Source organism: Mycteria americana, chromosome 1 (genome assembly GCF_035582795.1).
Source record: "Mycteria americana isolate JAX WOST 10 ecotype Jacksonville Zoo and Gardens chromosome 1, USCA_MyAme_1.0, whole genome shotgun sequence".
In the NCBI taxonomy this organism is placed as follows: Eukaryota; Metazoa; Chordata; class Aves; order Ciconiiformes; family Ciconiidae; genus Mycteria; species Mycteria americana.
Genome location: NC_134365.1, coordinates 173,652,292 through 173,675,256, shown reverse-complemented (window position 1 = coordinate 173,675,256; position 22,965 = coordinate 173,652,292).

The window sequence follows — 22,965 nt, the reverse complement described above, 5'->3', positions numbered from 1 at the left end:
ATTCCTCATCCACTGAACAGTCCACCCATCAAGTCTGTATCTCTCCAATTTAGAGAGAAGGATGTTGTGGAGGACTGTGTCAAAGGCTTTACAGAAACCCAGACAGATGACATCCATTGCTTTTTCCTTGTCCACTGATGCGGTAACTCCATCGTAGAAAGCCACTAGGTTGGTCAGGCAGGACTTGCCCTTGGTAAAGCCATGTTGGCTGTCTTGAATCACCTCCCTGTCCTCCATGTGCTCTAGCATAGCTTCTAGGAGGATCTGTTCCATGATCTTCCCAGGCACAGAGGTGAGGCTGACAGGTCAGTAGTTCCCAGGATCCTCCTTTCTACCCTTTTTAAAGATGAGCACAATGTTTCCCTTCTTCCAGTCACCAGGGACTTCACCTGACTGCCATGACTTTTCAAATATCATGGAGAGTGGCTTGACAACTACATCAGCCAATTCCCTCAGGACTCTGGGATGCATCTCATCAGGTCCCATAGACATATATGTTCAGGTTCCTTGGGTGGTCACAAACCTGATCTTCCCTTACAGTCGAAGGGGCTTTACCCCCCTGGTCCCCAAAATGTTGTCCATTGACTTGGGAGGGCTGAGGAGAGCAGTTGCCAGGGAAGACTGAAGCAAAGAAGTTGTTGAGTACCTCAGCCTTCTCCTCGTCTGTTGGTGCTAGGTCACCATTCTTGTTCATCAGTGGAGGTACGCTTTCTTTAACTTTCCTCTTCTGATTGACATACCTGTAGAAGCCCTTCTTGTTATTCTTTGCATCCCTTGCCAAGTTCAGCTCCAGCTGCGCCTTGGCCTTCCTGGCCCCATCCCTACACAAGCGGGCAGTGTCCCCGTGCTCTTCCCAGGTTACCTGTCCCTGCTTCCACTGCCTGTGCATTTCCCTCTTGCTCTTTAGTTTTACTATGGGCAAGTGGAGTCTGGACCTATCTACACAAGCCTTCAGAGACTTAGCCTGTGCTTAACTTGTAAGTTGTAGTTTAGGTTATGTGATAAAAATTGTCTGCACACCCACAAAGATGCTCAGAGAGACATGATGGGAGGGGGAGCCCAAATAATATTCTGCCAGTCTACTCTCAGGCCTATCCCAGGACCCTTCAGACCCTCAAATATTAAAGTGAGTAAAAGAAATAAAAATGCCCAAGTTTTTATAACAAAGCCTAGTCTCCCTTTCATTATTTTTCTAGAATAGGGTAAAGGGATTTTTAAATTAGCATCCCTGTTTTTTGAACACTCCTATCTTGCTAAATTCAGTGCTGTAAACAAAAGTCAAAATAAAGGCAATCAATCATTTTCAAAATAGCAAAAAACCTCCAACAAAAATCCTTCCAAACAACAATAATTTTTTACATCAGAATTAAAACTGATCTATTTTATGTTATCTGATTCAAGTAAAAAGAGGTTATTATCCCACTGTATGCAGTGTTGGTGTGGCCTCACCTTGAGTACTGTGTGCAGTTCTGGGCCCCACAATTTCAGAAGGATGTTCAGGTTCTTGAATGTGTCCAGAAGAGGGCAACAAAGCTGGTGAAAGGGCTGGAAGGAATGTCCTGTGAGGAGTGGCTGAGGACTTTGGGCTTGTCTAGTTTGGAGAAAAGGAGACTGAAGGGCGACTTCATTGCTCTCTACAGCTTCCTGAGGAGGGGAAATGGAGAGGGAGGTGCTGAGCTCTTCTCTCTGGTATGCAGTGATAGGACACGTGGGAATGGTTCAAAGCTGCACCAGGGGTGGTTCAGACTTGACATTAGGAAGCATTTCTTTACCCAGAGGTTGATCAAACACCGGAACAGGCTTCCTGGAGAGGTGGTTGATGCTCTGTGCCTGCAGTGTTTAAGAGGCATTTGGACAATGCCCTTAATAACATGCTTTAACTTTTGGTCAGCCCTGAAGTGGTCAGGCAGTTGCACTAGATGGTTGTTGTAGGTCCCTTCCATCTGAAATTTTCTATTCTATTCTAATGAAGAATTTCAGGAAAACATTTTAAGTTTGACTTTCATGTACACTGAAGTGTTGGAAGAACATATGAGGAAAGAGATAAGGCCTTCAAAAGGGCAAAAACTGCATTTACTTTCACTTAGAAGTTCCTTGATGCTGTGCAACAGGTTAACTGTCCCATCTTATAAACAGGAATAATTTGTATTGTCTCTTCTATGCAGGCTTTTCCTTTTATCACTGAAGATAGTGAAGGATCTTGCATTGACTTCAGTGGGCTGAGGATCAACCAGATTGCATCCAGGAATTTCAAATGCCTTTTTTACAGTGGAAATTGCACTTTGAATAGTTAGATGACAACTGTTTGGGATATTTTCTTTCTTTTTTTATATGCTGTATTATTTACTTTCTTTCCTTGTTAAAGCTTTCTTTCCTCACTGCTGCTTCTTTCTTGTCAATGCAGGGTAGGTCTGAGTAAAGCAGTGTTTTCTTTTATCAGCTTCTCTGAAGGTGGCTATTAGTCAGGGATATTCTAATAGGTATCCTTTGACTAAAAATACATTTCCCCTCCTATGAATTTGATTTTGCTCTATTCCATATGCAGCTGAAGACAAATACTGTCAATATCAGGCTGCTAGTCTCAGTCCATTATGGCTTTTACATATTCGAAGCAAGATTCCATTGCTTTTATTAATTTGTCCTATAATTTATATTTGTGCATTTTTTAACAAAGTGCTTTAGCAAGTGAACAACAATGTAGAGGCCAACAGAGAAAAAAGCTAGACTGAAAAAGAAAGTGAATAATTAATGAAATGTGTTTGACTATATGTAAATGACTTATATTGCCCAGAAGTAGTCTGAAATAATTGTTGCACTTATCAGTGTGAACACAGGAAACACGGGAGAGGGCATCACAAGACATGGTTACATTCCAAGCTTACTTGTAAAAATCACTGTGGGAAATATTATGAAAAGCTTTCACTTTGAATTTATAGGTTTCTAATGAAATGGGAGTCTGTTTATCCAACCTCCAAAATGAAGTAGATAGATAATATGTACTATTAACTTTGCACTGATTTTGCATCAGTAAGATTAGGTTCTTAGGAAACTTCAGTTGCAGCTGATATAGTCACATGTGTCCCTGACATAAATCCCACTAATATTCAGGAATCAACAACTGAACTTTAGAAAACCCCAGTTTCTCAAAAAAATTTATAACTTAATTGTCTGAATGTATACTTAATAAAACATTTGTATATTCTTCATAAATTCAGGAGATATATATATAGAGATATATATGTATATAAAACCCCCCATATAACTACCATCAGTTTCATAACTTTCAGTCTCTAATGGAGTGCTAATTAACAGAAACTCCTAATCAACAGAGATGGGATTGGATCTTTCTGCCCATCTGAACCCTGTGATCCAAAGGGGCCCAACTCCTTATTTCCTAGTCAGACAATATTTATTTGCTCATCTTCCCTTCACATACATATGGCAGAGGAATGTGAGAAAATTAAGAATGTGTGCTATAAATTACAACATAATTCAGAACCTTCTGAGGTTATAGTTAAATTTAACTCTGGCAAAACTGAAGGTGTCTGGCTTTCTATACAAAAGTATAGAGCACATCCTTCAGTAGTTTTTAGGAACAGAGCAAGACTTATTTCCACACAAAAATCTTTATTGGTGGCTTGGCTAAATCTTCCACTAAGTTAAAAACCCCAGATTTTAGTAATTATGTCTTACTTGACAAACAATGCTTTAATGATGGGAAATAATGTTTTCTAAAATAGAACAAATTTCCTGACATCAAAACCTTTGAAAATAAGTTCTAGAGGGTTCACAAAATGCTTCCAGTTCTCTCATCCATAACATGACTTGCCACACACTTAAATATTTCGACACTCCTACCCTTTCCTGCCAGCAGATAGGAAACCTGTAGTATTTTTATGTCAAGTCTACAGTTAACTTTCTCTTTTTAATAAAATGCTTACATCCCTTTATGCAAATTTTAAGTTCTTAATAAAAATGATCAGATTTAAGGAGAAAACTGACTTATGAAAAGACAAGTAGTTGCCACTTAATGGAAAGGAGGATAGTAGCATTGCTCTTCTCCCATAAGATCTATATTCAAACAAACAAACAAACCTGCTGAATCCGAAAGCAGATTTTTGATCAAGAATTTATATGACTGGGTTTGGTGGGATTATCTGAAGCTTTCTGAAGACATATTTGGCTTCTTTGGAAAATACTAAAGACATTAAATAGAAGACAAATACTTGCATTTAAAATCATGCTGCGATTCTTCACGTCATTTGGAAGGGGAAAGTTAGGATTCTACATCCTTGTGTTACACAATATTGCTTCATGTTGCTTCATCTCACTGGACTATATTTCCTGTCATAAACGCCTTTCGCTGTCTCCTAGCCAGTTCATGTAGCTCAGTTATCAATGGCAGAATCTCAACAAGGCACTGAGCCTAGAGGATGAAACAGGAACCAAACACCTTCAGTGCACTATGGCACTACTTCAAATTACAATAGGTCTGCTTTCAGTTATGAAAAAACATTATGCCAGTTGTCTGAAAACTGAAGAACTTGTTTTTCAGACCTTTCTAGAGATTTTTTTTTCCTCTGGAGAAAGCCATATTTAAAAATAAAACTATATTTTCTCAAAAAAAAACCCCAAACCCAAGAAAGCCGCTTTCTAATGACCCAAACAAAGTTAGAGACTTTTCAGTTTCCCTTCATTTAAAAAATGTAATCTTGGTTATGACAAGCGATAGAAATATATTATAATTTCTCACTGAACATAATATAGTGAAAAAATTGATGTTATTTTATATTTTGGGAATCACAAATATCTCTTTTTCCTATGTGTAAGTAACTAGAGGCTGACAGTCCATTAAATCCCAGTGAGAAGTTACTGGAACAGTAGGACAGATATACTACAGTAGAAGTTGATTATAATAGAGAAAAAAAACAGCTTCTCTGTAGAAAGAAAGAAAATAATCATATTGTACTGAAAATGTCATAACTAACATGAAGATGGAGAGAAAAGCAAGAACACCTAACAGAGGCCAATACAGTGGAAAATTTTACCAAAGGAACTTAATTCTAAGTAAATATAACAGTACCTTGAAACAGCTTTTACAGGTTTTTGTTTTTGTTAGGGGTTTTGTGGGGTTTTTTTTGTTTGTTTGTCTGGTGGTTGTTTTGTTTTGTTTTGTTTTTTTTCTTTTTTCTTGAGGGGAAAGGTTATCTGCAAAGGCTTTTGGGAATATCAGCTGCATAAAGCCTGAAGTGATTGCATATTTATTGCAGCTGAAGAAGGGTTGTTTGAAGAGTAATCAGTGATTTAGGTCATAGAGATGCTAAAATTCCAACAAATCTCAGAGAAACAAGATTGTAGTAAAAACCTTCTTGAGACCTTAAGTACAGTCCTAGACACTAAACTTTCAGTGTGTAGCTTGGCCAGAGGAACACATAAAACTAGAAGCCATTAAAAAAAATAAAAATTGAACACCACCTCCCCCCCAACCAAAAATACCCCTCTTCTTTCATTCTTTGGTTTCTTTCTAGTGAGACACACAGTCCTGAAACTTTCTTCTGGCTTTCTACAGTAATATAATAATGCTTTGCACTTGCCTTTTTCTTCTCACACACAGATCTCAAGTGCTTTACAAAGACGAAGAATCCTGAGTGGCTCCACTCTGTGAGAAGTGCACTGAGGTTAACTATGCTACATTTTAGTCTTCTTGTGGAATGAGCTGAAAATCTGCACGTAACTGTTTCCCACATGTGTTATTTGTGTTTTCAGTCTGTTGTGTGATTGTTTGTAGGAAAAATTGCCTATTGCTGTTCCAATCCATGTCCCCAGGCCCCCTCAGAAATGCAAAGGCTATTTCTCAGTGGAGTTCTGGGGTTAACTATTTTAATACAGCAGAAATAAAATAAAACTAAATTAGCAAGCCATGGGGAAAAGTTGTGGTGTTTGAGAAAAAAAGTTCACATTTTGCTGCTCTTTTTCAGTTCTTTTCTTAGGCCCATCTTCAGCTTTCAAATAATTTCATTCTTTATGTCTAAAGGTGAACTTTATACATGGACCAGAAGGGAAAATCTGTCTGTTTTCAGTTATTATTACAATTTGTTGACTTGTTTTTTACATTAATAATGTTGCTAGTCAGTACTAGCGTATATACGTCTGAGAATGTCACAGTGCAACCTGGAATATATAAGTTGTTTCACAAAGCATGTAACATTAAAATCTTCATATGGCAAATTTTCTGATGACAAAGAAACTTTAAAAGAAAATTTCAAGTAATTTAGATTTTACCATGATAGATCCTCAAGGCTAGGAATGCCCATTTTTTTTTTCCTATAAGAGTCTGAAATGAAAATCAAAATGTACTTTTAGCAACACTTGGTATGTATCATCCCTCCTACTAAACTACCACTCAGTTTGGTGCATATAATTAATTTTTAAAGATGTGATGAAGTAAAAACCTTGATACTTTCAGAAGCACTCTAAATTCTAGAATAAAGAAAAAGTATGAATTAAAATAACCCCATATAAGCAGATTTTCTTGATTAATTTGCTTTTTTCCTTCATCAGGGTGGACTTAATTTAATTTGAAATGATTTAGCAATGTTTTATTTTGCTATACAGAGCTTGATTATTAATCAAGCCCAACTGTCTGAAGGGATATTTTCAAAGATAAGAACAGTTACTCAGTTTTGAAAAAAAATTTTTATCTTGTGTTTTGTTATGTTTGTTTTTCAAAAACAAACTTTTCAAAAAGTTCTTTCAAAAAAGAAAAGTAGTTTATCCAATTACTCTGTGAAAACGTATTTTTCCTCTAATCATTCCAAAGAGAAATAATGCCTAAATTTTCTTCCCCTCCCATATGTTTTTCTCCCAGCTCGATTTCTATATAGCACCATTGGGTAAGTATATATTTTTCCTAAGACAGAGGTGATTACATTGTCTGCATGCTGCTATCTTTGATGGCATTTATCTCAGCAATAATCTTTTTGGAGATAATTGGACGTCAGCTGTCATCTCCAAATACGCTTGAAGCATCTTTAAACACAGCATGGCATTCTTCTGTTATGGACCTGCTCTTAGAGTTCAGCATTGCACTTCTGGAGGCTCTGATTCTGTAACAACATACACATACCTACCTACCTTTGCTGCGCAACCCTTTCTATGTTACTCAAACGCTACACTGAAAAGAACAGTGGCAAGCCGTTGCAATTGCATAGCTAGCCAACAATGAATAATTTAATTAAAATTCATTAACGTAATTCTAATCATGATAAGATAATATGGCATTAAACTGGATATAGTTGTGTCATTTTAATGCTGAACAGTGGCCAAATGCAATTAGTTTATATATATATATTTATTATATATATATATATATATATATAAAATTGATATATACAAATACATTTTTATACATACACACTTGCACACACACACACACACACATATATATATATATATAAATCTAAACAAAAAGTTTGCACTAGTTTAGGAAACGTAATTTTTCCAGTACAAATTGCCAGCATGCCTAATCTGTCATGTTTGCTCTATAAGCACCCAAAATCCCTCTTGTCTTTAGATATATTCCGTACTTGCTGAACACTCATAACTACCATTTGATTCCACTCTAAAGCCTAGCAAATGGCCAGTTTATTTCTTTACCTATGAAATAAAAGGGTTTTTTTCCTCTGGTCAATACTTTGTTAAAAGGTGTATGTTTTACCCTTAAGTACACCATGCATAGAGGGAGTGACTAGTCTGGACACAGACACCTGCACTGTAGCTGTCCCATATGCAGCTAAATGAATCCTACCCAACATGCCTAGAAGAGAACGTACCAGCTTTTATAACTCTTTTTCTGTAGTATGAAGCTCATTCCCATCATTACACCTATGGACTTTGCAGCTTTGCTGTTTTGGGGCACTATGGGATTAAAAGGCAAGATTCTGGAGCTCCATCATGCTAAACTTCCTCTACTATAGGACTCCATCAGCTGTGCAACTTACAGCCACCTGGTAAAAGCCATGAACACCTCCATGATGTAGGAATCTCATAGAGAGAAAGGAGCAGGTTAAACAGTTTGTTCAAAGCAGAACTGCAAACATTTAACGTGTTAAATGTTCCATGACAGATTTAACAATTACAACTGCTGGTCCTCATTTCTGTACTTGAACCAAGATCTTAAGGATTGAATTCTAGAGAAACATAAGAAAAATAATAAGGACGCAAATCTCACTAAAGGATGGATACATAACTGGTGAATATTTGTAGATTATTCTTTGTTTTACCCAAATCATTACTCAGCCCTAATTTCAACTTTCAGTCAGGGAAGTACTGCTTGCCTCTCCCCTTCCAGGTGCATTCTTTAACATGTAAAATTAAAGTCTTTGGAACAATATTTCTTCCTGCCCCAATTCATTTAACAAAAACTGAATGCAAGAACCTTTTTGTTTGGCTTTTGCATGTTTGAAACAACAACCTTTCCTTCTTGTCCCCTCCCCCACTAATTTGATGGGACTCTCAAAAACTGAAGCCAAAAAAAGATACTAATTTGCTCAGACATAACCATTACAAGCTTCAAACATAGCTTATAAATTGCATATAATTTGAAAGCTTTACTGGGATGATATGCACCTGCAAATTGTTAGCGAACACCCACAGACACATTTTATGGCTCATGCTCTGGTCTTTTAACAACTCACAGTGCAGGCAGCTGGAAGAGTCTAAGAATGGTGAACGCTTGAAATTTGTCCTAAGTGGTGTTGACATTACAGTGACTGAAAGATGCAACAGCTCCCCTTCCCCTTAAAAAGTTCCTCTTTTTTTGCTTCCTTTTTTTTTTTTTTTTTTTTTAAGAAAAAGTGCCTCCTATCCAATCCAACAGAAAAACAAAAACAGACAAAGTGATATCTCTGGGACTGCAAATTGTAGCCAACAATACAGCTGCAAAGTTATAAAACAGCCCCAGAAGGACTGATAATTATCACTATCTGGCATCCTTCCAGGCTTAATGGCCTCCTTCTCATTGGAAAAAAAGCTAAAATGTGTTCCACAAGTCATTCTTTTTGGATATCTCCAGTGTATCTATATGAATGGGAATACTGAAACTGTGGAGTTTTTGAGTAGGGAACCACAGCCTTTTGCTACAGTGTGAAAAAGACTGAGCTACATAAGAATTCTTCATTTTTTTACATGAGAAAACTTAAAAAAAACCATTCTGGAGTCTGTTGGCCAAAAAAAAAAAAAGTCAACAATCACTTAGATGAATTCTAATTAGATCTTCATTAGAATTTCATCACCTAATGATGAAATTCTTATATTCTCTTAGAAGTATGGATTCCCTGAATCCTTTCATGTTGTATCTAAAATATAGTAAACAAATACATACATACATACATAGTAGATGTTCTGTTTTGTATTAAGCTGTATAAAATCAGTAGCTGAGCTGACTGCAAAACTCCCATGGATTTTGATTTTCATATCTGTTAAACATACATTTTGAGTTAATTTGGACATAGTCATTCCATATGTACAATATTTGCAAATAAAGACTATCATAGAAAAGTCTTACTGAACTTAATAGAATTAAACCAACTTGTTTTCAAAAACTGAAATAAGAGTACCTTAATTTTTTTCCTCAGAAGTTTAGAACTTAAAAGAGAGCTTTTCATAAAACTTTTAAACTGACATCTAAAATTTGAAAGAGAAATATATCACTTTTCTTGCATGTCATAGTTTTAAAGATGCTACAAAATGTTGCAATTCTTTGTAGCAAATTTATTTTTCTATATGGGAAATAATATTTTTCTTAAAAGAAGATGATTCAGGAAGAAGACATACTGAATAGAGTACAACCAATTAAGAAGCCTAGAACAGAGGTTCTATATGCATCTTGTGGAACCATCTGAGACAGAGCAGAGAAAGAAGCAGGAGATGACACAGAGCAGATGACAGCTCGTTTGACCTGAATAAAAGTTGCAATGTTTCTGCATTTTAAGGTATTTTCTGTAGTGAGGGTCTGAGTGTGTCAAACACATTGAAAACTTTGGCCTCCCCAACATATGTTACACTCACACCACTGAGAACCTGTTGTGCCACTCGTACTTCCAGATGAGAAGAAAGTAGAAACCTTCTTTTCCATCTTTTTCTTTTTTTTTTTAGTAACAACTGTGGAATTGCCAGTAGCATGGAGTTTATTTTAGTTCCAACTTGCTTTAAATGCTCTCTCTGTTTGTTATGTGGTACAGCATAGTTTTGTAGCTTAAACATACTTGGCAAATCCTCTCCTACTTGTTCAAATTGCCCCCCAACCACTACATACATAGATAACCAACACAGCAAATACTTCCAACTGTCTTCATACCGGGCCAGAGGTCATCCCAATCGGAAAACAGGGGCTTCAGATGGTATTTCCTTTACATCAGCTAATTACAACCATATGTTTTCTGTGACAGAAAGTATGAGACCCATTAGCCAGGTTAATTGCTCCTTCCACAGCTGATACTGTCCGTGTAGCTTTTGTCCTGCAGTTTAGTAGAGTCAGTGCCTCCTGGCTTTGATTATTTTGTTGTTGCTTCTGCCCCGTTATGTTGTTTATTGCCAGCAGTGATTTGTAAGCCATGATATGGGGACTGTATTTATGTCTGATAGCTAGGATAGTTTTCTCTCTATTGAATCTTGCCGGGCAATTCTTGGCTTTTTCCTGCTGTTGCCTTTGTTAGGATGGACGATTTGACACATAAAGAGCAGGGAATCCAGGTTGATGATAGGAAAGACACAACATGTATACATCCAGTTTGGGTGATGAGGAAGAACTTCACAATTCATCATCAGAATTCCCCTCAGCCCACTAGATGAAGGAAATCTAGTGATCCAAATGATCACTTTGGTGTAGTTCATGAACAGATCAAGGACACCTCCTGGCATTCAAGAAAACAAAAGTGATGTTTGTGGAAACCACACTGAGCTTCAGCTTCAGAGTGTTCTGGATTTGCCCGTTCTGCTCTTGTCTTCTCTGAAGACACTTACAGTCTCTGGAGAGGTAAGGGGTCCCCATTTTCCAGGCCATGGACTCCAGGGAGGACCCACAGGATCAAGGAAAGCAGGATTTGCTCTACACCGATAGCCTCACGCACACGTTGTAATACCCACATTCTTAACATTGCCTTTTGCCACCTGTACTCAGCATGTTGTCACACAGTCATTAACTTAGAAAACTAACATGAGCCAAACAAAAACCTATAGAATAAATGAGTTGCCATAAGAAAACAATTAAAAAGTCACCTGTTGTGAAGAAACATATTTAATCTGACAGGGGTAAAGAGACCACCCAAGATTAGCCAAAAGTTGTTGTGTTTTTCTTTTCCTCTCCTCTCCCCAAGCCTGTTATTTGCAATACAGGTGCTTTTATATGACTAGTTGTGATGGACTGGGATGATGATCTCATCGCTACAGTTTTGACTGTCTGGATATTACATAAGATGATAAACAGTGATTAGTTAACAAACATATTTTTTAACAAACTGAAAAGCAGTAGCAGATAGTAATATATTTATCTTTGTGTTTTAAAATATTTCCTTATTTTTAAAATAACCCATAGATATGACAATATGGAATGTGATTTTTCAAACCTATGTAGACAAAATTATCTTTATCCAGGTAGATAATGCCAGCACAGTCTTGTGATAGAGACTTCAGGATCAGGCCCCTGAAAACTCCAGCAGATTGCAAAATTTATTATCTATACCACATTTTATGTTTAGGATAAAACTTCAGTCAGGGTTACAAACACTTTAGTAGTAATATTTGAGCCTTTTTGGGAGCTAAAATGGTTATAGTAATGCCAAATGAAATGAATTCTGTTGAAATTTAACCCTTAAATAGATAAAGACCTATTCTACATTAGAAGTCTCTAAAGATACATTAGCATAACATTATGTTAATTTTTTTCAAAATTCATGCACTTTGTGTGCTTTCACATATGTATTGTCTTCCACATGGAAATAACAACTGCTCCAGTGATACACTATTTCATTTCTGAATATAAAGAGTTACCAAAATTTAATTTCTTGCCCAGAACTTTTGTTAATAGATCAGCACAAAGGCTATCCTGTTGCCATTAAATGCTTGGAATCTGTGAGTTGGAGGTAGCCACTAAGATCACATGTTAATCTCCGCACCTTTCCAAATATATTTCACTGAGCTACAGCTTCATACAATACACAACAAATATTTTCTGGACAGATCTGCTAGCACTATTTGTTACTGGGTTTGTTTTTGACTTTCCGTTAGAAAGCCCTGCTTTTAGATGGCTCTTACTTTTCCAGTTTCAACACTTGAACTAAAAATTCTTATCTAAGACAATTTTTTTTTTTGAAAAAACCCTCCACCTTCATTTATTTCTAAGAAACACATAGGAGTAAACTATTTGTTCTTACAAGTCTGATTAAGTCCCATCCCCTTCCCCCACTCCCACCCCCAATTTTAAATAAGCACATTTGTTTAAAAAGTTATGATCTTTGCTATGCAACATTCCTGTATCCTTGTGATTGGTAACAAGGATCTACCATTGGGCAAAGTGATCATTTCTTTTAGACTGAGGTTGGAATTTACAGTGAATATGTCAGAGAACATACTTACTAACTTACTAACTTACTAACTTTTAAATTACATAGTTGGAACATAACTTACTAACTTTTAAATGCCTAAATTAGAGCTGCATTAATTTTATCTCTGTGACTTTAATACTTTTCAATATGACTATCATACATCCTGGGGATGCGCAAGAGTTTCCTGAATTTTCACGTGCAGCAGCATATGCCTGAAATGATAGGAAAAAGCTTGCTCTCCTGTGCCAGTGTTGTGTGGAGGAAAAATCTGTTTTCTTCATATGCAGCTGGGACAAGAGCTGTTCGAGACTATAATGGGGGCCTGAGGGCAGTACAAGACATAAAGAACCTGAGAAGAAGGACTGAATTGGTGAATGGACGACAGGTTAGATTGTCTTTTCAAGAAGTGGGACCGAGGGGGAAAAACTGCACAACCATAAGCAATAAACTGAAATGAAATGAGGACTTGAAGGGAGACTACACTTCTCCAAGCATAGTGGTCTAAGAACCAGTGAGGCCAGGACAAGCTGAACGATGGGGATGGAAAGGTGGTTTGGGTGAGACATCTGAATTCAGAAGCACATGGAAGAATAATGGGAACTGGGTGGACAGTTCCCATGTGGAGGGTGGGTATAGTTCTCATGAAAGATAATGGGGCTGGCTGCCACTGGGAAGTTCAGTAGTGGTGAACAGAGACGAGAGTGGGAGGGCTGAGCTGGTTTCAAGGAGGCAGTGCAGAGGGGAAAATACAGTGGAGACCATTCAACTTTGTAAAAGTCTGGGGAGGACCTTCAGTATCCCATTGAATACAGTATTTCCTCAGTATCTGGTAGACCAAGACTGAAATCCTTTCATATGTAGAAACTTCAACTTTATTCCAAGCCTCAGTCAAAGAACATGGTTGAACCATAGGCAAGTCCTGGCTTTAAGAAGAAATTCCATTCCAGACTCCAGCTACCTCAGAAAAGTCCTGACTGAAAATATTTCCTTATCCTAGAAAACATGTATCTTTGAGTAGAATTATAAAGTGGGTAAAAAAAGTAAAAGTGAATGAAATATAAACTTTCAGGTACAGAGAAACTAAGCATTCTGCTGTAGCTTGCAAGGTAAATAAATCTCTGGCAGAACCAGAAACTGGGTTTAGTACTTCAGCCATCGAAGGCTCTCCTGGACCACTGGATTTCCCTTAATTGCTTGAAACAAATATCAGGACAGTTATGGTGGATATAGATGAGTAAAAACATTCTTTTCTCTTTAGCTGAATGTGCTTTACATAGGTGAGCAGTTTAGAAAACATGAGATAAAAACTCTTTGCTAAAGAGTTCAAACATAAATACTTATGTTTATTTTGTATCCATCTAAAAATAGACTCCCTCGAGATTCTTTGGCCACCTCACTTTTGAGAAGCAAGTTTCTGCATCTACAACTTGGTCAGAGGCCACAATTTTCAATGGTCTCTGAGCCTGAGAATGTGATTTGATTAAAGTTTTACCATAGACTCAGGTGGTGGTAAAAGTGCTGTTATTTTCTGTAAATGATGACGCAGATGGCAAAATGTTCCTTTGTGTCAGCTGAAGATCCAGCATAGGATGTTTCTATGACTATTATTTCTTCACTTAAAAGTCTTTCCTGTTGCTTAGTGGTTTTAATTTACTGAATATGTTCTGTTTGCATTGAAGTGGGCTGAGGAGAGAGTTTTCTTGCCACTGGCAAGGTTCACTATCATTCCTGGATACAGATGGGTCAAACCCAGAACCTCATATCCAAATCATTCCAATATCAGGGAGAAAGGATCAGATGTGAGCGCTCTGTTCTAAACCCACCACTGTGGCTTTGATCCCGGGTCAAATCCAAAATTAGAAGGGGCCTCTTTTATAGCTCCAATTTGGACTCAGCCAAATTCTGTTTTCATCAGATTGTGCTCCAAGAAGGAAGAAATTGTATGTGAGTTTGCCACTGTTACGCATGAAGACAAGCCTGAAACCTAACCTTAATTTTGCCTCAAAGTCAAACTCTAAACCATAGCCCAAATTAATACAGATTTGAGTCTGACTTCCTTATTCTACCTGAACCCACAGCTCATAAAAGTACGTTTCTGAATAATAATTTATTTTTGTTTTTGGAATGCACTAGATTATATCTAATTGCAAATACTTGCAAAAAACCCCCATATGTTGGAATGCTGTATGTGACACACATATGTTAAAGATTGTTCTCACTCATCTGTAAGGTACGCAGTTTGAACAGTGACTAAATGAGTAAAAACAACCCCCCCCCCCCAATAAATTAAAGAAAGGTAAACATTTAATTTTTTCCCCACTTTGTTGGGAGAGCTCCAGAAACCAGAAGCAAATGAGGGAGAAGCAGCAGCAAAGACCACCAGCGAACAGCAGCTGCGATGTGAAACAGCAGGACAAAACCACTCACGAGAAGAGAAAGGGCTGCTCCTCCCCAGTAGAGGTTTGTGCAAACGTGAAAGCATCCAGTAAACACTTCCAGGAAAGTAAAGGTTCAATCCAAAAGCAGTGAATAACTAAAGACAAGGTTGAGAAAAATCCACCTTTGTGACAGAAATGACCAGTAACGTTTTATTTAACTCTCCTAAAAGTTGGGGGAGGGGGGAAATGAATGTCTTTCAATTGTACTGGGATACTGTACTGATAAACATACTAATGTTATTCTCCACTGAGAATACTTTCCATAATCCAGAAGGAAACTGTGCTAGTCAGGCTTTTTTTTCCTCATGGTGATAGAATAAAAAGAATAACGACAACACAATTTAATGAGAAGCATTTATTTAGTAATGTCCCACTACCTGAAGGACAGTTAATTACCTAAACACAAAAATGTTCTAAAAAAAATCATAGATGGGCAACTTATACATAAGCACTGTTAAGGATGGACTAGAAAGAAGAATCTAGTACAGCTGGTGGAAACTGGGGATAGCTACAGGGAAGCCGGAATGTGGGTTTTTTCTTTTTTCATTTTTAAGTGCATACAATTAGCTGACAGATTAGAGGAACATTATTAAGAATACTTACATTACAACTGTAGAAAGCTGAATTTGCACAAAATGGTTTTGGAACTATTATTTTGCAAAAATATATTGCCTTCTAATAAAACCCTCTCTGCCTTTTCCTAGGCCTAATTCCAAATTGAGTGATCACTTTTTGCCCTGAAGTCTACGGAGTTTTTGAAGAACAACAAATAAAGCTTGAGGCTTCATGAAGTTCTGCTAAGTTTCCACAATTAGTGTGAATGTTGTATGAAACATCAAGATGTTGCAAGGTTATGTAGCATTCTCTCATAAACAAATTTTGCTTGTTTATCATTCTACAGGCTACAGTTTCCCTTTTAGCCATACCCCCCCCGCAAAAAAAAAAAAAAAAAAAAGGCACACTGACCAAAAATGGTGTTATGGTCAAGCTTTCTCTGAAAAAGAGTACTTTGAAAGGTGTTAAAATAGCTCATGGTTGATTTTGCTTGCAAAATTGTTATTGGATGTGATTTTTTTTTTGGAGAGTGGTGTATCTCATTATTACAATACTCAGGCCTACTCTCCTTTACTCTCCTTTTTAAATTCAGAAATAATTGCTTTCTCTGGGAGCTTTCACCACAGCACTTGTCACTCACTCTATGCCTCCTTTTGAATTTGGCTTTGGGTGCTGATACACTTATTTCAATTCTTTGATGCCCTCCACTACTCAAGTGCTCTCTGAACAGCTAGGTCATATGTGCGACTCCTTAGTATGGTCACAATACAGATGAAACCCTTACCATTCATGTAAGGACTGTTTTTATCTTACCCGCCACCCTTTTCATACTTGGCTAAGGGATCTGTCTCTTGTGGCTGAGCCACACGGGTGCACCTACACTGCTAAGAAATAAGGGAGAGAACAAGTTCAAGTACTGGATCCTGCTGTTTGTTTGGTAGTTTATATTCTGGCACTGTTCTGGACCTCTCCAGCTACTCCAGAGGGGCTTAATCCTAAAGCAATGTAGACATGAGGCAGTCCTTAGCAGCCCAACTATAGCCATTGGCCTAGTGTGTTCCCCCTTGTTCAAGAATGGGGACCCAGCCCTGCTCTTGCAGACTAAGGCAAGACTCATCAGCCTGCTCCACAAAGATGCTGATTATGACTAAATTCATATGTACCTCAAGACCCTCCTCTCCTACTACATGCATATTTTTTTCTCCTGCATGCCTTCTTTTTATCATCAGGGAAGTAATTAGAGCTATAATACATAGAAAATGAGTGAGGAAGGATTACAAAGGGTTCTTTCTCCCTGCTGTTTTCCTTTATGCTTTTCATCTATTTCATCTAATTCCTGTTGTCCTCCAGGCATCTCTGAATTGTTTAGAGGTGTAATTAATGATGAAAATTCTTCCAGTTGTTACATGCATGTGGTCATGCATACACACTTCAGTGCTCTTCAAAGGAAGAACTCTGATACAAATATGTATCAAAAAGAAATTTGATCAGCTTTTCTACTGTCTGGTAACAACATACTATTTTTTAACCCTTTTAATATTTAACAGCAGTTCAAATGCATGTAACCGAACCCACCATACAACAGCTCTAAGAACGTGACACAAAATAGCTGGATAAAGTGGCAATCAGAAGAGGAAATGAGTTTTTTCCAAGCAGGAGAAATGTTACAACCCAGTGTAGCTCAAGGGCAGATTGCTCACCCACATTGCTTCCTTCAGGACTGTTTTGAGTTTTGGTTTCCTAAAAGGGGGTTTCCGTATGGAAATTCAGTGAAGAGCAAAGCAAAACTAGCCAAGAAGTTTATGAAATGACATGGTTTGAATGAATAAAAAATATATACTACTTTAAATGGAGGTCAGATATGTGAAGACTGTTTCTCAGGTTAAAAAGATAAATTGAGTGTAGTGTGTTCTACATGTATGTTTACAAATATGACTGGATCAAAATTATCTGCTAAGCCCAGGCATCTTCATATAAGAAATATTCTGATGAAAGGTTGGTACTGCTTATGTGTGTACTCATTACTAGAACGAGACATTCTCAGTTGACATTATTCTGTCCATTTTTCCTGTGTTTACTTAATATGCACAATAAAAGTCTATGGGATTCTGGAAATAGGATAAGATGTTACTTTTCCAGATAACCTGATACAAAAATGACTTCTTATCCCCTCATCCATTAAAATGAGGCACATGGACCAGCTGAGACAGGTTGATGAGTGTTTAGCTGCAGGGAACCCTGATTTCCTGGGATGTGTCCACTGCAAGAAATGTCTCGAGTTATTTTTCAAGCTATAGGATCAACAGCCTGACAGCTTGGCAGGGGGCTTTGGAACGGCAGGGACAGGCCTTAGAGGTCTCCCTGGCTTTAGGAGCCTTGTGACCCACTGCATGGGGCAGTCACCGCCATCTTTTGACCTAGAGACCCTGACATCTGTAGGCTCGGTAGCCTGACACAGTAGGCTTTATGAGGCAAATTTATGCTTAAGTAGTGTGCTTGTGAGTACTTTACATTTCCACTTCTGTAATTGGCAGGATTCCTTTTTCATATTTAGTAAAAAGCAGAACAACAAAAATTCAAAGCAATTGACACCAACCAACCAACCAACCAAATCTCTTTACCAAGTGCTGCCTAGTAAATGTCCTGGATATAATATCTGAATATGCAGGGATTTAACAAAAATTTCAGCATTAACATCTGCAAAATTTTGCTACTGCACCTACGACAAGGACCAGCTGTCAGCTCTCTGCATTTGGAGTGATAAAATTATTTCAGAGCACACTATGTGCAAAGGAGTATACATTCCTGTTCCTCCAAGGAGGCAATAACCAAATCTAGTGACATCATTCTGATCCTCAGACACGCATATACGTAGAAAGATTTTTTTCCTGATCTAGGTGTTAACTACATGCTTATGTGTGTGCGCGTGTGCGAGTACACACAATTAAAATTCTTACAGCACGTAGGGCTTTTGCTACTCATAGTGCTGAGGCCTGTGATTTTAGCAAATATATGATTGATTCCCTCTTAGCTAATGTACTGGGAATTAATTCCCTCAAAATGCCAGATGTACTGCATGATGCTTAGCTTAGTGAAATTATACATATAGAATGGGAAAGAAAAATAACCCCCAAAAGTGTACATTTTAGACTAAATCAAGCCATCAACTACTTCCAGCCATCTAATAATCTCCAGGGAAAATCCCATAATATGATCCTTATTGCTTAATCATTTATTGTTGTTAAAACAGCATTTATAGCTTTGTTATGATTAAGTATATGATTAACCTAAGAAAGTTTCAAATATACAGGGCTGGATCAGTGACTGATATAAATTGCCATTTTTCCCTTTGATATAAGAGAATTACTCTGGACAGGATAACCTAGAGAAGCACTGAAGACAGTTGGTTATTGCGCTTACTTAGAAGTCAAAGTGAAAATACTTTGAGAAGGAGATGGAAAATTCCTCTGCTCCTTCCTTGAATTTGCACCAACAGGACATAGGATCTGCTGAGTCCAGAGGTAAAAAGAGACAGTAGGAAAAGAAGCTCAGAACAGGACTATTGACTAGGATGAATTTGAAGGAGATCAGTTGATATTATTCTGTAGGGATGTGGAATTTGCCCTTCCAAAGTAGGAGAAAGGCTGTCTTTACTGGAGCAGTTAAAGAAGATCCAGACTCTTTTTTTTTCAGCTTCTGATATATGAAACAGTTTGTACCCTAATAATATCTAGTAGCTCTGCACTACTGAAGTCAGTCAGGTTTGTGGTTTTGGTTTGTTTTTTTTTTAATGATTCCCATTGCATTATGATACTGGCCCCATATGTTGAGAAATGTAATATGGAAAAATAATCTAAAAAAAAAAAATTGTTACTGAAAGCTTCTGTAAAATATGGGAAGGGGACAAGCCATGCATTTCTGTTACTTAATATATGGAACTGGAACTGATTAACAGTGCAATGAAAAACCTATGGTAGGATTACTTTATCTCACACAAGTGTATGTTAGAAGTAGGTGATTCTGTTTATCCCTGTTCTGTGAAATTTGGGGTGGTGCCTTCTGAAGTTCTGAATGGCTGTAAAGGGACATCTGTTAAGCCTTAGGTGGCCATCACTGTAAACTCTTCCTTTTGTATCTTATCTTTCTAACTCCCATCTGGCCAAAATGACAGTTATAACTCTTTATATAACTGTTTATTATTCTTAGTCACTGTTATTTGGCCAAGACTCGTCAGTTACTTTTAGGATTTATATAGTGTCACTGCTGGCAGTGCCTAAACTCCGAGTATTAGTAAGAGGCAGAAAATCTTCATGTGGCTTTGCGTATTTCTTTTCGTTCTTTTTTTCTGGTCATGAAAGAAGTTCAGTTTTGAATATGCATAAAAGTCCACAGACCTTGCTGAAAAGCAATATTTCAAAAGAATTTGTTCTGGTGCAAAATCACAGCAGATTGCCATTTGGATTCAAGGATGTTTGCACAGTGCTACATTCTATCCTGGAACTGAAGTTTCAAGAGTTTTAATTTGATTCTGCACTATTTCCACTTCTATTTTAGAAACCACACACACTAATTTGGGAGCCCTTCCCCTCCATCTCACACTGAGATCAAAATTCTGAATGTACCAGCAGTGCCAGGATTGTGGAATATAAGTTCCTCCTATGGAATATCCTATAGCAATAAAATCTACAAAATTGTTTGTGGAAGCTGAGAAGGAAGGGGCCACCCACTCTCTTACCTGTTCCATCAGACTGACCTAAGCATTAAGCTGGAAATGTGTAGAATAAAAGTTGCTGCTTCCATGGGTTGAAATGATGTGAAGATGAGTTTAGGAACATCGACTGGATCTCTCTAGCAACACTAAGCCCCTGAATGGATTTTACCAATTTCTGAATCTCTTATCTGGCAGAAAAAAATAGAAAGTTAATGGCTAAACTGCAATTTGTTCCTTGACAAATAGAATTAGGTAAATACTAAGTGAATATTAAGTGCTTTCAAAAAAGTCCTGCATTAACCATTTGCAGTTATGAACATTCAGACTGGCCATCAGTGTTAAGGTGAACACTCAGCACCTCACAGGGTCAGGTCCTCTACTTCACACAAGAGGGCTGAGTCCAAAATTGTGACTGCAGAATTATTTCACAAGTGATAGCAATTATGATACAACTGAAAAAAATATTAAAGAAGACAGTCTTTGTGAAGGTTTGTTATCTTTTAAATAATTGCTGTCTTGCAAGCAGTTGTTTTTTGCCAAAGTGACCATATATATCACAAACTGATTTTGTTTGTTCTAACAAAAATAAAGCCATATCTCTCATGAAGTCCCTGGCAAAGAGAACAGAACCTTGAATACTCAATATCTGTAATGTTAAGCTTTTCAATTTATCTCCCTTCTATGTGGCAGTCTTAACAAAGGATGGTGTCACTGGCATAAAACAAAATAGAATTCAATATGCAATTTTTTTGAAGAAAAAGTTTGTAGGTGACCATGACTCATCTGTTATTCTTTGCTAGTTTCATAAGGACTTATGATTTACCTGTACCTGAGGTTTTAAAGTTTCAACTACTCTAGTTGGTCATAACTGGATGGGTCAGTTTGATTAATTCCAGCCTTCCAATACGTTTTGTTCTCATTTTTCTTTCTGGCAGTGTAATTATTAGTTACATTATAGATGAGCACGAATGGTTATGTCAACATACTTCAGGTTGTAATGAGGAAAATATATAGGGGTATAATAAAGATAATGTGACTTCAGCTATACTTTGTGAGCATTTCTCTTGATTTACGCTGTTTTTAAAACTGCAGTGATAACATTCTTGAAAGTAAACACAGTGAGGTTTTGTTACGCTCAGTGTCACTCTGAAGACATATTCCAGTTGGCCAGAGCCTGTGGCTGCAGCTGTCTCTACTTCATTACACCACTTCTAGCACCTGCAGCTTTAGGAAATAACTAAGATTTTCAGCTGACATCTTCTAGGCATTTATTTATGCTGCAACTTAAAATGATTTAATCTGTATGCTAGAGGGGAGTGTTCTTTTGTTAAGGGCAGCAACTGATGAGAAGAAACTGTGCTCTAATAATGAAAAGCAATCATTTGTATCACCCTACATAGGAGAAAAATTGAGGTTAAACTAATCTTAATCTAACAAGCAGACAAAGATAATGATTTTCTGATATTTATACAACCATTCTAATTTATTCTTCCCTTTCTATTTTGGGGGATCGTTAGGAGTCTCCAAAGTTGTAACCTATTACATATTACACTGCTGCTTGTATTTAAACACAAAATAATAAATTAGAGATATTGGCACTGTCATACTTTAATTAAAGGTCTGCTTTCCTTTGCAGAAACACACTTTTCTGACTTTTCATAAATATAGCATTATGAAAGATTCCTCACTCCTTACATAAGTATATTCTCAGCTTGAAGAACATGAATAGTCCTACTGCTATCTGTATGATGCTTAAAATCAATCCAAGTGTAAGAGGTATTTGGGAGGGAGGTGCCTAGAGACATTAGAGTGCTCTACTGACCTTGTAGGTACAATGAAATGAGATTCAACAGGGAATTAAGCTCTATTATGTTAAATATTTCATAAATATTGGAGTAACTTTAGCAAACATCCTAATTCACTTTAGTTCTCTACACTTTAATGCAATATGTGGGCTTAAAAAACACATTAGCAGAATTGCTCTACTCTGGACTACTACAGACAGGGGTGAACCAAGTGCCCTCTATGGATTTGCTCTTCTCAAGGATCCCCCTGGCTACAGGTGTTTCATATTAAGTCTACTATTACCTGGAAAAGTATTACAAAGTTATTCTAATGAAGAACAGGGTGTAACTTCTGGCCATTAGAAGAGATATTTTTGTTACATTGTCTTCAGCTGTGGAGTGTTAGTGTCCATTTTTGGACAAGTTTAATTCTCCTTTCTTAGATTCAAAAATTTTTCCCCACCAAACTTCATCTGCTGGATTTTATGTAAAAAACAATCAATGTCATAAATGTGCCAGACACTTTATATTGTGACTTAGGAGAAGATGTAAGTAAAAACTTAGGAGAAGATGCAAAAAAAATTATGTTTAGAAGAAAAATGACAAAAGACAACCTCTAATAATTTCAAAATTGTATAAATTGAAAATAGCATGTGATACCTTGCTTTGTTAAAGTAAATCCACTGAACCACTGGAGAAAAAAATGTCTGATTGAAACCTAGAGGAAAATTATGTAAAATATGCATAGTGATATTTGCAAACATTAAATGTCAAGCTATGTTTCCACTGAAACTTGAGTTTTTAAAATTCTGAATTGACAATTCATTTCAATTACTTAAGGAAAAAAACCCCATGGCTACCTTGATCCCCTTTTG